A 17,214-nucleotide genomic window follows, 5' to 3' on the forward strand; every position below is an offset into this window, starting at 1 on the left:
TGAAAATACCATCATTAGATTTTTTGTGATTTAAATTTTCATAATATTACTTTCATGTGCATATCAAAAGAAATGGGCAAATAAGTTTTAGGAGACCCATATCATGTCAAAGAAGTTATCTACTTACAAGTGGAGGGAGTATGAAGTACATTTTCATAACAAAAGCTTTTCATAACTCAGTATCAAGAGGCTATGAAAAGTTAGCAGCATTTTCATGGCAATGCATCTAACATTTATCAAAAATCCGACGCAATTGTCGATGGCCATAGAACGAGCTGGCTAGTCAAAAATTTCCAATATTTGAAGCAACATGGTGGTCATGTATTTACATACCGGGGCTAAAAGTTCCTTGCGGAAGAAGAGCCATGACAAAGGCAGTAAAAGAAAGAACTGTAGCGCTCATTATTTCCAGGCGTTGAATCAACCATTCAGTTGCAGCAAAATTGTAGAAATATGGACCAGCATTCTTGTCAACAAGGACCAAATATTTAGCAAGGAAGCGATCTTCTTGCTCAAAGGCCCTTATTGTTATAGCCCCTGAAATTGATACACTTAAGTGATTTGCTAGGGCAGACTTGGTAGTACCATTGATCCGCATCAACTCCTTAGCTGAGGCTACATAGTACCTCTGCATGACCAACATAACAGGATTTAGTTAATGGGAACTTTGAATGTAGAACAGCAGGCTCAGTTCAGACCTCAGACGAAAATAGCAGCAGAGCAGCACATCAATTGGTGAATGAAATCAAATAACCCGAGAAAAAGGGCTTAGCCATAGAGAAAAGATGTCACACCAATCACCTGAAACCTAGTTGCCAAAACTATCATTGGCATGGATACAAGCAGAACTACCCATGAAACTACAGCCAATACCCCTAGATTGTTAAGTGCATTTAAGCTGGCACCAAGTGTAAACATGAGGGCAAATGGAACATCAAGGTCAATGATGTTCAAATCCAAAGAGACCTGCACTTGAAGAGAAAACAGAATAAGTTAATCCATCATCAGAAAATCTCCACATGTAAAAATTTGTTGTACTTGCCATTTTTTAAAAATAATTCTTACCCGGCTAAGAACTCTTCATATAGGAGTGGAAACAAAAAAGGACATTGGTGCGCAGAACAGTGAATTGAGTAGCTGGGAAAATAATGATCTTGATGTCTGGATCCCAAGAACAACAACCGATAAAGATCTTCATAGCAAGAAGAACATTGTGCAAACTCCCATAACAATGTATACAGAAATTAACTTCAGTGTACTAGCATGAGGATTTTGGATATTAGCAGCCATCCATGAATTCTGTGATATTTGCCCGGCTATGAAAATTATGTGAGAAATAACACAAAAGGAGGCATACATCAAGCCTTTACTCTGGCGCAGGTAATGCATATAAGGCTTAACACATGCATCCCCTATTTCTCTTTCCTCTTTCTTGATCAGTTGATCTGCTGGTGATGGCTTCACAGACTCTGTATGTCTGTTTCCATGAATACCATTAGTCTCCTTTATTGATATTCCCTTAGCTCTGTGAGGGGTGCTGTCGTTATTAAGATCTGAAACACCGATACTAGCTTTATGGGCACTTACAAGGTCTTTAAATTCTACACAATCTGTCAATAGATCTTGATAGGGTGCAGACCAAATATCCTCTCCATCAGACATTAACTGCCAAAAAACCATCACTAGTTTTAGATGCCATCAAGAAATAACTAAAGCTCGGTAGAGACAAAGATAAATCATCGAGGCACAAATCTTCATATGGATACTTTTGACTTTTTGAGGTGGAGAGCGGTACCAAAATGGAGTCAAATATAGGTAGGAAATCCACTTGGTGGGTCACCAAAATAACAGTCTTGTCTGATAGGGCACTCATAACATATTCCTGTCACAAAACAAAGAGCTTCGTAAGAGCCAACTCCACCCCGTGACCTCCTCCCCCCCCGTGCGGCGGCGCCGCGCCGCACCGGGGCCTCCCCGCCGCCCCCCCTCTCCTCCCTGCCTAGCCTCCCTCTCCTCCCGCCGCCGCCGCCGAGGGCATCGCAGGCTAAGCCCGCGGGCCGCCGGGCGGCGGCGGCAATCTTCCTCGGCCGGCGATCGGATCTGGGTGGCGGCGACCCACTCTGGCCGATCCAAGGGCGATGGCGCAGGCCGGTGGCGACCAGGGTTGTCGTGCTGGTGGCGGCTGAAAGAGCGTTATATCGACTGGAGGGGGGGGGTGAATAGGCTATTTTTATGAAATTCTTCACTGAGGAATTTGCCGGTGAGGAAATTCCTTAGCGAAGAACTACTAGCACCAGAGTAAGTACTCAAGAATAAACATGACAGAATACAAGCATGGTCATCATGATAAAATGAAGACAGGCACAGAGTACTGAAAGCGTAATCACAGGATAACACAGGATGAAGACAAACAGACTGAAGAAATTGAACTGGAGAAATTGAGAAAGTCTTCAGTCAAAGTCTTCAAACACAGATATGAACAAACACACAATACAGTTATGAGGAAATGAAAGAGTTGAGGGAATAGAACCAGTAAGCTTGGTGAATACAATGATTTGGTAGACCAGTTCCAACTGCTGTCTCAGTTGTACGTCTGGTTGGAGCAGCTGAGTATTTAAACTCGAGGACACACAGTCCCGGACACCCAGTCCTGAACACGCAGCTCAGGACACCCAGTCCTCACCGTATTCTCCTTGAGCTAAGGTCACACAGACCTCGCCCAATCACTCGTGGTAAGTCTTCAGGCGACTTCCAAACCTTCACAAACTTGGTCACTCGGCGATCCACAATTCCTCTTGGATGCTCTAGACCATGACGCCTAACCGTCTGGAAGAAGCACAGTCTTCAAAGGTAACAAGCGTCGGAGCCACGCAGGATCAATCTCTTCAGTGATGCTCAATCACTTGGGGTTTGTAGGTGTTTGGGTTTTTGGTTTTTCCTCACTTGATGATTTTCGCTCAAAGTCCTCGGAGGATGGGTTGCTCTCAAATGACAAGTGTCAGTTTCTCTCGGAGCAGCCAACCAGCTAGTGGTTCTAGGGGGCGGCTATTTATAGCCTAGGGAGCAGCCCGACATGATAAGACATAAATGCCCTTCAATGATATGATCGTTAGGTGGATAGATATTTTGGGACAGCTAGCGCATAGCACAACAACGGTCGGAATTTTGAGTAGCAAACTCCTCAGGGCTATCATGTTCCTCACTGTATAGGCAATCCGCACTGGCGAATTCCTAGCTCCTCAGTCAGAACAAATTCCTCAGAGACCAGAAGTACTTCGTCTCTGTCACTGAAGAATATGAGTGGACTGTATGAGATTTCCAATGGCTTCACTCGAAGGGATTGGTAGGTGTAGGATTTTGAGTTGAGCATCACATGGAAATTTTTCCTTAGTATTTCCTCGACCCCCTTTAACAGTACGGTGTTTCCTATGACTCAAGAAAGAGAAAATGAAACTACGAAACAAAAGTCTTCACGCTTCATGTTCCATGAATGAATACCAAGTCTTCAAGGTCACACCAATTTCTTCACTTTCAAAGTCTTCAGAAAGTCTTTAGAGATTCAAAGTCTTCAGTCGAAGAACTTCATTTTTAGGGGTCGACTTTCTCTGTAAATATCAAACTCCTCATAGAATTATAGACCTGTGTACACTCACAAATGCATTAGTCCCTTAACCTATAAGTCTTCAATACACCAAAATCACTAAGGGGCACTAGATGCACTTACAATCTCCCCTTTTTTGATGATTGATGACAATATAGGTTAAGTTTTCAACGGGGATAAACATATGAAGTGTAAATACTGATATTGAGGAATTTGATTGCAAAATATAGAAGAACTCCCCCTGAAGATGTGCATAGTGAGGAATTTGCTTTTGAAGCAATGCACACTTGAAGAGTTGAATCATGGAGATCTCCCCCTATATCTTGTAATTCATACACGCATTTGACATATAACAGTGAAGAATTTGAAATGCATGATGAAATATGGTGACTGATGTAATTCAGCATGCGTGCAATAATATTAACGAGGAATAAGCATGTAGAAAAACGTATCAAAAGTATCAGAGCATCATCGGGTTTAAGTTTACAACTCGATCCAATAAATTCTCAGAAGAACGAGAGTTGTAACTTGAGAAAAACGCCCATATAGAAAGACCCGCTTGAAGACTAAATCAAAATTCTCCCCCTTTGTCATCAAATGACCAAAAGGATCGAATATGAGGACTAACGCCCCTGAAGAATATCAAGTTGATGAAGGAGCGCCGGCGTTGTTGGGGTCATTTGTTGTAGTAGGGCCTGCCGCAGTGTCGTCCAAGTCATCATTTTCATCAGTGTCGCACGATGAAGAAAATGAGCTGGCCACCAGAGAAGGAACCTTGACCTTCTTGAATTTCTTCGGTGGAGGTGCAGACCAGTCAAAATCTTCATTGAGACCCATTTTCTTCACCATATAGATGTGACAGGATTGCCCAGGTGCGACCGAAGACTTGATGGAGGTAGTAATGGTTTTTCTTCACTACATTGTGTGTAGCAGTCATGTTGTGAAGAAATGAACCAAACTGACGCTTAACCCATTTAGGATTTCAATCCACCTTCTGGTGAAGACTAAGCAGAAGTTCACGGTCAGTCATCACACACGGAGCAGTGTTTGAGGAGTGGACTTGGGTGCATTGGAAGAGTCATGTGTGGTGGAATAAGAAGCAGCTTTGCGAAATTGACCATCCAATGGACGAATGCCTTCATCTATTACAGCTGGTGCCTTGCCCTTTCCATCAACTGAGGAATAGGTCTGCTTGAGGACTTCAATTGGGGGCAAGTAGCTGAGGTGATTCTGGAAATCAGCTTTGTAGTTGAGTGAAGACCTTTCCTGAGGAATCTCATAATCCATGGAGCATAAGGCTTCGGCTCAAACGGAGACAGTGCAACATTTGCCAGAGTCCTCATGAAGAAATCGTGATAATTGACAGGAATGCCATGAACAATGTTAAATACCAGATTCTTCATGATGCCAACAATTTCCACATCAGATGAGTCATGGCCTTTGATAGGACTGATTGTCCTCATAAGAATACGATAGACAGTTCTGGGCACGTAAAGCAGTTCCTTCACGAGGAATTCGGTTCTTGGTGCTTGGCCTGGCTTCAAAGGTTTTATCAGCACCTGCATGTAATGATTTGTAAGCTTAGGTTCACTGTAGATGCAACGAGCTTCTTCAAGGGGAGGACTGAGTGGTAAGGCACGAAGCAATTCAGAGGCTGATGCAGTGTAGTGAGTGTTTTCAGACATCCAGTCCAGCACCCATGAATTCACATCTTCAGAATCTCCTGTGATGTGCAGCGTTGCATAGAATTGAAGAATCAGTTCTTCATTCCAATCGCAGATGTCAGAGCAAAAGTTTAGTAGTCCGGCGTCGTGAAGAACACTGAGGACCGGTGCGAAGCACGGCAGAGATTCCATATCTACGTGAGGAATATGCTCATGGTAGAAGATTTTCTCTTTGTTGAACAACACCGAGGAATAGAAATTGGCTTGAATAGCAGTTCAGAAATGTCAGGACCCCGATTCCAAGTCACATCGATCTAACCGGTAACACCTCATATCACTTTGCGGCCTCACGCATGGTATCCCCACGGGTGTCGCCTTACCAAGGCCCGGGACCATTTGCGCCTTTTGGCTCACGTATATGATAGTGTCGCTAGCATCCATATGACAGAGAACCCGGGCCGACATGGCTAGTCGTGAACCTGAAGCGGTACTAACCTATGGGGACAGGCATACATGAATCACATCGAGCAAGTCGGTCATCAGCGAGTGAATCCGGGCTGTAGCACTGGGCTAACAGGACTCCGGGGAACCCGGGCTGTAGGAGGCTAGGCAGGACTCCGGATGTCACCGCATGACATTTCCCCGAAGGGACAGACATAGGAACGAAGTGAAACACATATCGGCCAGTCAAGTGTCCTGAGGAGTAGTGCTAGGCTAGCAGGACTCCGGTGAACCGGGCTGTAGCGGACTACTATGGCTCAAGGAGCACTAGACTACATTTCCCCAGAAGAGAGGCTGCCAAGGATAAACAACTAGATTGTCGGATCCCACACATACCAAGCATTTCAATCATACACACAATATGCTCGATATGTGTAAATACAACATGGCATCACAACAAAACTCTACAACTCAAGTACTTTATTTAAAGGCTCCGGGGAGCCATACATAACATGTTCATATAGGTAGGGGTCACATGACCCGACACTCAAGTCATACAAGCATACAAGCATACAAGCACATGCGGAAGCAAATAGTCTAAGTACAGACACTAGAAAGAAAGAAGGCTTGTCGAAGCCTGTCTATCTAAAAAGGGCCCTCCATGGCCAGAATCACCACATGGGTGGCAAGTTACTCATCGACATCGATGTCTACATAAAACCCATCGAAGGGGGCGGTGTTGTCGTCTGAAAACAATAATTATGCAACATGAGTACAAAGGTACTCAGCAAGTCTTACAACAGGTCCTACTATACATGCTCATTCTCAAGAAGGTGGTGGACTTAATGCAGCAAGCCAGCTTTGACTCTTGGCTAAGCTATCCTACGAGACACCACTAGTAAAATAGTTTTCGCACATGAGTCCACTAATCACCAACACAATACTCCACCGGAGATCCTCCCTCGTCATCCTACGGGAGGGCCATCCTCGGTACTCACACTTATCTTGAGTCTTTTAGTAGTAAGCATTAACTTGTCTATGAACTGTATAGGCAACCAAGTAGTCCTTTACCGCGGACGCGGCTATTCGAATAGTTTTATACCCTGCAGGGGTGTACTTCGTCACACATGTTTCCACCACTTAATGTCTGCACATGACACATGCTCGGTAGACTTCAAGCGAAAACCGACGTGGGTGTAGACCATGACCTGACTAACCACACAAGTCTCTAGTCCAGGTTTATCGCCTATTCGGGTTCCATCCGCAAGGAAATCCGGCCGGGATGTCCTCAACGGCCCCAAACGATGTGTACAGGGTCCCGAGACGCCAAACGGGCGCCCGACATACCCGACCATCGTGTATCTACCGCATCATAGCCCACCCCTAGGGTCAGCGCTACGCACGACCGCCAACACATAACCTATAAACACCAGAAACTAGTTGCAACTCCTGGACAAAGGACAAGAGGGGTCAGTAAGTCGAGTGGGTTCATATTTCAGGGCCCAATGTGTGGTAGTAACTGAATCTTAAATCACGCATACAGATCTTAGTTCTTAGGGACGGCCTCAATGAAACAACCCACCATGTACTCCTACATGGCCTCTCATCGATACCTTTATCAAATCATGTTCAACACATCCCTCACAATACCGACATAAACATTTCACCCTAGCCCATCACCCAGATGGATCAGACCTGACACAACTCTAAGCATAGCAGGCATAGCAAGGTAGGAAACACATACATGGCTCAATCAACTCCTACACATGCTAGTGGGTTTCATCTAGTTACTGTGGCAATGACAGGTCATGCAGAGGATAAGGGTTCAGCTACCGCAGCATACAACAGTTTGAAACGTTGTTGTCTTAATGCAGTAAATGAGAGCAGAAGCGAGAACATAGGATCGTATCGATATGATCAATGGGGCTGCTTGCCTGATGAAGTAGTAGTAGGGTACTTGTAACGCCCTCGATGCGGGTATAGCTCCCACGTGTCGGGGCACGACTTAGAGTCATAACCGCATTGAAAGCAATGTCGCAAGTCAGGCAATCATTACAACATCCCATGTAATACATAATAAAAGGGAGAGATAACATAGTTGGCTTACACTCGCCACGTCACATCAGAGTACATAAATAGCATCCATCAAACAAACACTCATGGCCCGTCTACGGCGCCAAAATAGAAAAGAACCCAACATGCGACAAGGCCCTGAATCAAACCCCAACTAGGCACCACTACTGATCATCGGGAAAAGAAACATAATAACGCTGAGAGTCCTCGTCGAACTCCCACTTGAGCTCGTACTTGTCACCTGGAGCGAAATCACCTGGACCTGCATCTGGAATTATAGTATCTGTGAGTCACAGGGACTCAGCAATCTCGCACCCTTGCGATCAAGACTATTTAAGCTTATAGGAATGGATAAGGCAAGTATATGTGGAGCTGCAGCAAGCGACTAGCATATGTGGTGGCTAACTTATACGCAAAAGAGAGCGAGAAGAGGAGGCAAGGCGCGAGCGAGAATCTAGAGGAACAACCTGCGCAAGCATTACTCCAACACCGTGTCCACTTCCCGGACTCCGCCGAGAAGAGGCCATCACGGCAACACACTCAGGTGATTCATTTTAATTAATTAAGGTTCAAGTTATCTACAACCGGACATTAACAAATTCCCATCTGCCCATAACCGCGGGCACGGCTTTCGAAAGTTCAATCCCTGCAGGGGAGTCCCAACTTAGCCCATGACAAGCTCTCACGGTCAACGAAGGAATAGACCTCCACCCGAGACACACCGATCAGACTCGGTAACCCGGTACAACAAGACAATTCGACAGGTTAAAACAAGACCAGCAACACCGCCCGAATGTGCCGACAAATCCCGATAGGAGCTGCACATATCTCTTTCTCAGGGCACACTCAGATAGGTCAAGCTACGAGTAAAACCAACCCTCAAGTTTCCCCGAGGTGGCCCCGCAGGCTGCCCAGTTCGGACCAACACTCAGAGGAGCACTGGCCCGGGGGGGGGGGGGGGTAAAATAAGATGACCCTTGAGTCTGCAGAACCCAAGGGAAAGAAAAGGCTAGGTGGCAAATGGTAAAACCAATGTTGGGCATTGCTGGAAAAGCTTTAATCAAGGCGAAATATCAAGGGGTTCCCATTATAACCCAACCGCGTAAGGAACGCAAAATCCGGGAACATAACACCGATATGACGAAAACTAGGGCGGCAAGAGTGGAACAAAACACTAGGTGAGAGGCCGAGCCTTCCACCCTTTACCAAGTATATAGATGAATTAAGATAACATAGCAATATAATGATATCCCAACAAGTAAATAAATGTTCCAACAAGGAACGGCTCCAATCTTCACCTGCAACTAGTAACGCTATAAGAGGGGCTGAGCAAAGCGGTAACATAGCCAATCAACGGTTTGCTAGGACATGGTGGGTTAGAGGTTCAACATGGCAATTGGGAGGCAGACAAGCAAAAGGTAGGCATCGTAGCATTGGCATAGCAAGAGCGAGCAAACTAGCATAGCAAAGATAGTAGTGATTTCGAGGGTATGATCATCTTGCCTGCACAGTTGTCAGAGTTGACTGGATCCTCACAAGCAAACTCAACGGGCTCCTTGGTAGCGAACTCATCTCCCGGCTCTACCCAACAAGACAAACAAGCAACAAGGATACAATCAACCACGTGCAAGACCAAGCGATATGATGAAATGATGACATGCTATGCGGGATGCGATGCAGGATGCAAAATGCAAGATATGACAGGAAATGCATGAACCTGGCCTCAACTTGGAATTCCAAGGGTGCCACTGGATAGAGGGGATGAAATCGCTTGAAAACGATATAAAGATCATTGGAATCGGAGTTACGGTTTGGAAATGGCAAGCGTTTTAAGATATGACACCGGTCTGCGATTTACAGCAAGTAGGCATCTAAATGCAACGAAATGAACATGCTACAGCCACCAAACATGAAAACAAAATACATGGCAGTGATGAACACAAGATGGTTAACAAAACACTAGCACTGAGCCATAGGCAAATTCATCCATTAAGAGGTTCAAACAAGCATGGCAAAAATGAATATGCAAAACAGATTCCGGACTTACTGAAATTAACACTAGCCTGAAATTTCAGATCACGAAGCCCTCTTCGGAGCAGCAAAACAACATGATACAAAACCTGAACATGACAAGTAAGAACATGGCATGGAGCTACTCAACAAGCTTAACAAAACACCCAAAGTGACCTGGGGCCAAAAGGGTTCACAAAATACTCTACCGAGCTCACGAACATAGCTCGAACACAATCAGTTTTCAGACTTAGTGAAAACTGAGACATGCAGAAATTTAACTCACGAAGGCATGTAAACGAGCTCGATGCACTCACTACGGTGCAAGTCATGGCAAGGAAAGCATATAACCAGCAAGAAGGCACAATATGCTAGCTACACATGGCAAGAACAAAGGCATAGCATGCATGGAACACTAACGGTAGCATCGGCAAAATCGCAAACAAGTTGACGATCTGCCCAGATTAACAACGAAGCAAAAATTGAGCTCGATTGAGTCAACCTAGAGCACTCCATATATGCAAAAAAAGACATGGATGAATAGAGCATAACATAAATATCAAAACTCCCTTACTGATCATCCTCAAAAGAGGCACGGATCACTAGGAAACAAGCTGGACATATGGCATCATGAACTAAAATATCCCAGACTTGGTGAAAATCACTAAGTCCCTGAAATCAGCAATCTCAGGTACCTCTCTTCGCAAGCTTGCACAAGACAATACACACATCCTAAAAATGCATGGGTGGCACCTCTGGAAAGAAGACAAAATGCTTAACAATTCATCCCAAAGGGGCACAGGCATATCATGCACGAATTAAACATGGCAAAAATGACAAAAGTGCATGATGAACTAACGGATCTGCAATTTAACTCACGAAGCCTCCTTATAACAGCATTTTGGGCAACAAGATGACCTCAAATGCAAATGATGCAATGGAATGAAATGATGTACATGTCGAGGCGAAGATTTTGATATATCATATGCCCAAAACGGAGCTACGGTTGCGGAGATACGAGCAGTCAAACATAGCATAAAAATCTGGAGGGAGAGGGAAAAAGTCAACCCTCAGATCTAGGGTTTACTGTAGCAGTACTGTAGCACCCGCGCGAAAAACGAGGATCGCCGGCCGGAGCTCGCCGGCAACGAGGGAGGAGGCGACCGGAGTGGCGGCCGGAGTGGAGGGGCGCCGCGGTGGTGGCCTTGGCGACGAGGGGCACCACCACCGGCGTCGGGCGGCGAGGCGGCGACCTCCGGGCGGCGGGGCTGGGCGGCAGCCGGGCGGACCGCTCGCTGGCGACGGCGCGGGGCGGCGCTGGGCGGCTCGGGCGCCGACGTGGAGGGAGGAGAAGGCGCGGGGCGCGGCCCAGGCGAGGTGGAGGCGGGGGCCGGCCTTGGGCCTGGCGGGCCGCGGCGGCGGCGGTGGCTGGCCTGCCACGTGGCGGGCGCTGGATGGCTGGAGGCGGCGGGGCGGACACGTCCAGCCCGATTCGGACGTGTCCGTCGGCGGGTGGAGCGGCGGATCTGGGAAAACTAGGGTTTCGGAGGAGGAAGACGATCCGAAAACGGGAGGGGGGTATTTATAGGCATAAGTGGAGCTAGGAGAGTCCAAATGAGGTGCGGTTTTCGGCCACGCGATCGTGATCGAACGCTCTAGGACATGGAGCAGAGTTTGGTGGGTTTTGGGCCCAAATTTGAGGGGTGTTGGTCTGCAACACACATGAGGCCTTTTCGGTCCCTCGGTTAACCGTTTGAGTATCAAACGAAGTCCAAATGATACGAAACTTGACAGGCAGTCTACCGGTAGTAAACCAAGGATGCTTGGCAAGTCTCGGTCCAATCCGGAAATGTTTAATCCCCACACACGAAAGAAAGCTAGAAATGGCCACCGGAGGAGAACGAAGCGCCGGAATGCAAAACGGACAACGGGGAAAATGCTCGGATGCATGAGACGAACACGTATGCAAATGCAATGCACATGATGACATGATATGAGATGCATGAAAACGAAAACAACACATGGAGACAAATACCCGAACCCGAGAAATAAATATAACTTAGCGCCGGAGACGGCAAGAGTTGGATACAAATATGGAAAATATATCTGGGGCGTTGCTGCCCTTCAGTTGGATACTCGGAGATATCCTCGGAGGCAGAACCTACCACGAAAGACACCACAGAACACAATCATCACATGGCAATATGCAACAACATGATGCATGCTATGACATGGCAATATGAGGTGTCCTGCCTAATGCAATGTGAAACAAGTTGGTTTGGGTCCATTTGAATCAAAGATTCAAATGGAAGCTTATGTTCTTAAGCATTATAAGTGTATTAGCTTGTTTCACCTAAACAGCAAGGTTAAAGTGTTTTGTCATGCAGGAAACCATTACAGATGGAAAGATTGATTTTTTCTGATCAAATTTCATATATAAATCTTTTCAATCTGAGTTATAGATTAGTTTCTATGATTTTTTGAAGTTTTCGTTATTTTCTGGAATTTCCTATATAAGAATACATCCAGAAAAGGATTTACTGCGTCAGCCTGGTGTCAGTGTGACGTCAACGGTCAACTGAGACGGTCCAGGTCAACCCTGACCTGTGGGTCCCGTCTGTCAGTGTCAACTAACTAACTAAGTTTAGTTAGCGGTAAACTAATACTAACCTAGTTTAGTTAGTGGCCTGGGCCCACACGTCAGTGAGTCAGGGGGGAAGTCAAACCCCAATCAAGCGGGGTCAAACCCGCCGGACCAGGTCAATGGCTCGTCGCCGGCAAGGCCAGGGATGGCGGAGGGGTGCGGGTTTCCTCCTCCGATGACCAAATGGCCGGCGGAGGGCATCTACGTGACGCGGGCACTCGTCCGCGTCGAGTGGTGTAGGTGGTTGGACCTGGGGTGGCCGAAGTCATCGCCGGCGTCGACCTTGGCGGTCGCCGGAGCTCAGGTGAGGTCGGGACCGTTGTTGTGATGGTCGTGGTGGCTCATGCGGGGCACGTATGTGCTCTACGCGGTGCGGGGAGGAAGCTGGGCACGACGGCCAGACCATTAGATGGCCGGAGACTCGTTAGCGGCGAGCAAAGGCGGCGGTGCGTGCGGGCGAACTCGAGGCGGCGCGTACGGTGCACGAGAGCTAGAACGGAGAGGGGGAGAAGGGTCAGTGGCTCACTGCGAGTGCAGGGGAGCGAACGGCGAGCTTGGGAAGGGGCTGGAGCGGTCGAGGTAGCGAGGGGGATCTCCGGCGATGGCGGATCGGGACGAGCTCGGTGCAGCGTCTCCGGGGCGTGCGAGCGCTCGGGGATCGGTCGAGGCGAAGCAGTGGACGACGGCGAAGCTTATTGGCACGGCGAGGCAACGAGTGGACGATGGTGGCTACGGGCTTCACGACGGCGCGGGCGCGGCTGCATCGGCCATGGCGTCAAGGGAGCGAGGGAGAGAGCAGGGGGGAGTGTGAGGTGTTGGGTAGACCGGGGTGACACCGAGGAGGTGTTAGCGGCGTCGAGGCGGTGACCAGGCGAAGCAGACGAGCAGGGTGGTGGCGTGGCGAGCTCGGGCGCGTGCGCCGTGTCCCTCCTCTGCCTACTGGCAGAGGTAGGCGATGACTGGCGCGGGCCAGCACAGTGCTGGGCCGGCCAGTGGCTGCTAGGTGGGCTGCGCCAGGTAAGTGGCTGGATCCTTTCTCTCTCCTTTTTTTTTCTGTTTTCTATTATTTTTGTAACTTCAGGGCTTTATTAAAAATGCCAGGGAATTTCCAAAAATCATGAAACTAATCATGGCTACTGCTTAGAATATATCCAATAGTAAACATTTTAGTTTATGATTACTTGAGCATTTAAAATATTTTATAGCATTTATATGCCCAAATGCAAATACTATATGAATTAATCCAATGACCTTAAGATGTCCTAGAAAAGTGTGCACCATTTTTTTCAAAGGTTTTAACCCAAAACAAAAAGGGTGGACCTTTTAGAAGGGCATTTCAGGTTCATTGAAAAAGTTTTTAGTAAACCCTAGTTGTTCCAGGGGGGTGCTGGGGGTTCTGTCATCCACATTTCAGTTTTCTAGGAAATTAAACATGATGCAATGCTCTAATGCATGAACTAGCTAGGGTGTGACAACTCACCCCCACTCAAAAGAATCTCGTCCCGAGATTTAGGATCCATTGGGAAGAAGGTGGGGTACTCGAGTCGAAGACGATCCTCCCTTTCCCAAGTGGCTTCTTTTTCAGAGTGGTGTGACCATTGAACCTTGAGAAACTTGATGTTATGGCGTCGAGTGGTACGCTCGGCTTGATCAAGGATACGAACAGGATATTCCCGATAAGTGAGATTATCTTGGAGATCAAGCATTTCGTGGTCCACTCCACGGATAGGATCCGCGCAGCAACGCCTGAGTTGAGAAACGTGGAAGACATCGTGAACTCTGGAAAGATGCGGAGGTAGTTCCAATTGGTAGGCAACTTCTCCTCGTTTGGCAAGAATGCGAAAGGGTCTAATGTAACGAGGAGCCAATTGGCATTTGATATCGAAACGATGGGTTCCCTTTAACGGAGTAACCCGAAGGTAAGCCTTTTCGCCGACATCATAAGTCATGAGCTTATGTTTTCGGTCATATTGGCTCTTTTGACGAGATTGGGCTGTTTTCAATTTCTCACGAATAATGCAAACCTGCTCTTCTGCTTCCTGAATCATATCCGGGCCAAAGAGTTGTCTTTCCCCGGTTTCTGACCAGTTAAGAGGTGTTCGACATTTTCGTCCATGGAGAACTTCGAAAGGAGCTTTGCCCAAGCTAGCTTGATAACTATTGTTATAAGCAAACTCCACGAATGGAAGGCATTTCTCCCAATCCATTCCGAATGAGATGACAGAAGCTCAAAGCATATCTTCCAGAATTTGATTTACTCGCTCTACCTGACCACTTGATTGGGGGTGGAAGGCGGTGCTAAAAGAGAGACGAGTTCCCATAGCATTTTGGAAACTTTCCCAAAATAGAGAGGTGAAGAGACTCCCACGGTCAGAGTTAATTTCCAATGGGACACCATGAAGAGACACTATTCGGGAGATGTATAAGTCAGCTAGCTGGCTAGCGGTGATACTCTCACGAACAGGTAGGAAATGGGCTACTTTGGAAAGACGATCGATCACGATGAAGATAGCATTATTCCCTCTCTTGGTCCTGGGAAACCCAGTAATGAAATCCATACTAATTTTATCCCATTTCCACTCAGGAATAGCCAAAGGTTGAAGGGTACCAGCAGGCCGTTGATGCTCTGCTTTAACAAGACGACGGACGTCGCAACTAGCAATGTACTGAGCAATTTCTCTCTTCATCCTAGTCCACCAAAACCTCTGGCGTATGTCTTGATACATTTTAGTACTAGTGGGATGAATGGTGAGAGGGGATTCATGAGCTTCCTTAAGAATCAACTGACATAGATGTTGTTTCTTGGGAACTACCAAGCGGTTCTCGAAGAAGACACCACTTCGCTCATCCATGGAAAAACATTTAGCAACTCCGCTAGCGATGTTTTCTTGATCCGAGATATGCCCTTATCACGCTTATGGGCAGCTATGATTTGATCCGTAAGGTTAGGCTTCGCCACCAGGGTGGATAGGAATCCTCGAGGAACAATGTGAAGGTTAAGCTTGCGAAATTCCTCATGGAGAAGTGGTTGACTTTGATGTAACATCAGGTTGTTACAATACGATTTACGACTTAGCGCATCAGCCATGACATTGGCTTTGCCCGGGGTGTAAGTTATTCCTAAGTAGTAATCCGAGATCAACTCGACCCAACGTCTTTGCCTGAGATTTAAATCCGGTTTGGTGAAGATATATTTCAAACTTTGGTGATCGGTAAAGATCTCGCAACGATTACCGAGAAGGTAATGTCGCCATGTTTTAAGTGCATGGACTACAACTGAAAGCTCTAGATCATGTGTGGGATAGTTTACCTCATGGGGGTGTAATTGCCATGAAGCATAGGCAATTACCTGATGATCTTGCATGAGTATGCAACCTAGTCCTTGTCGCGAGGCGTCGCAATACATAATAAAGTCCTTGGAGAAATCTGGTGGTACCAGTACGGGAGCAGTTGTCAGGCGTCTTTTTAGTTCCTGAAAGCTGAACTCGCTCTGTGGGGTCCACTCGAACTTTTTATCTTTCTTGAGGAGTTCAGTTAGAGGTTTGCAACCTTGGAGAAATTCTCGACGAAGCGGCGACAATAACTCGCTAAGCCAAGGAAGCTCCGAACTTGCTTGACCGTTTCAGGTGGAGTCCAATTAAGGACGGCTTGAACTCACTCGGGATTGACAGCAATACCCTCACCAGAGATTACATGGCCTAGATAGGTCACTTCTGGCAACCAAAATTCACACTTGGAGAATTTGGCATAAAGGCGATGCTCTCGAAGTTTCGTCAATACCAGCCTTAGATGTTCGGCATGTTCCTCCCCATTCTTGGAGTAGATGAGTATATCATCGAGGTATACCACGACGAATTTATCCAAATACTCCATGAAGACCGAGTTCATTAACCGAGAGAAAGTGGCTGGGGCATTGGTTAAACCAAAGGACATGACGGTGTACTCGTATTGGCCATAGCGAGTAACAAAGGCCGTTTTGGGAATGTCCCCATTTCTGATTTTGATTTGATGGTAGCCCAACCTCAAATCCATCTTGGAAAAGGCTGAGGATCCAGCGAGCTGATCATACAGATCATTGATCCTGGGAAGCAGATACTTGTTCTTGATAGTGACCAAGTTGACAGGTCGGTAATCTACAACCATCCGATCCATTCCATCCTTCTTCTTGACGAAGAGGACGGGGCAAGCCCAAGGAGAGGAACTAGGACGGATGAAACCCTTTTTCAAGGACTCATCGAGTTGGTTCTTAAGCTCGGCTAGTTCTAAGGGTGCCATCTTATAGGGTCTTCTAGAAATTGGGACGGTTCCTGGAACAAGGTCTATCACAAACTCGACATCCCTGTCAGGTAGAACACCTGGCAGTTCTTCTGGAAAGACATCCGGGAAGTGTCGGACTACCGGAATATCTTCAAGGTCTGGAAAGGGGTTGGCATTTAGGGAGTAAAGCTGGTGCTTGGCCACTCGAGTTAAGACATTGACTGTCTTGCCCGATGGGTGAGTAAGTTGAACAGTTCTAGTAGAGCAATCAATCCTAGCATAATGGGCTGACATCCAGTCCATACCCAAGATGATGTTTATGTCCGAGGACTTGAGAGCTATTAAGGATGCAAGGAAGACAAGTCTATCGACAAGAATTTCATTCCCATGGCTTACTCTGGAGGTTTGCCATCTAGAGCCAGGGGTTTGAATTTCCATGGTAGTGGGCATGTCACAGAATGTCGTGTTATGCAATCGAGCATAGCTCTCAGATATGAATGAATGAGATGCTCCAGTATCGAAAA

General features: G+C 46.8%; 1 pseudogene; it reads right to left on the minus strand.

Moving 5' to 3' along the window:
* The window catches only part of LOC125532630 (ABC transporter C family member 10-like), an 84,364-nt pseudogene that overhangs the window by 7,776 nt on the left and 59,374 nt on the right, over positions 1-17,214 (minus strand).

The sequence above is a fragment of the Triticum urartu genome, chromosome 1A (assembly GCF_056163025.1).
Source record: "Triticum urartu cultivar PI428250 chromosome 1A, HENAU_Tu73, whole genome shotgun sequence".
In the NCBI taxonomy this organism is placed as follows: domain Eukaryota; kingdom Viridiplantae; phylum Streptophyta; class Magnoliopsida; order Poales; family Poaceae; genus Triticum; species Triticum urartu.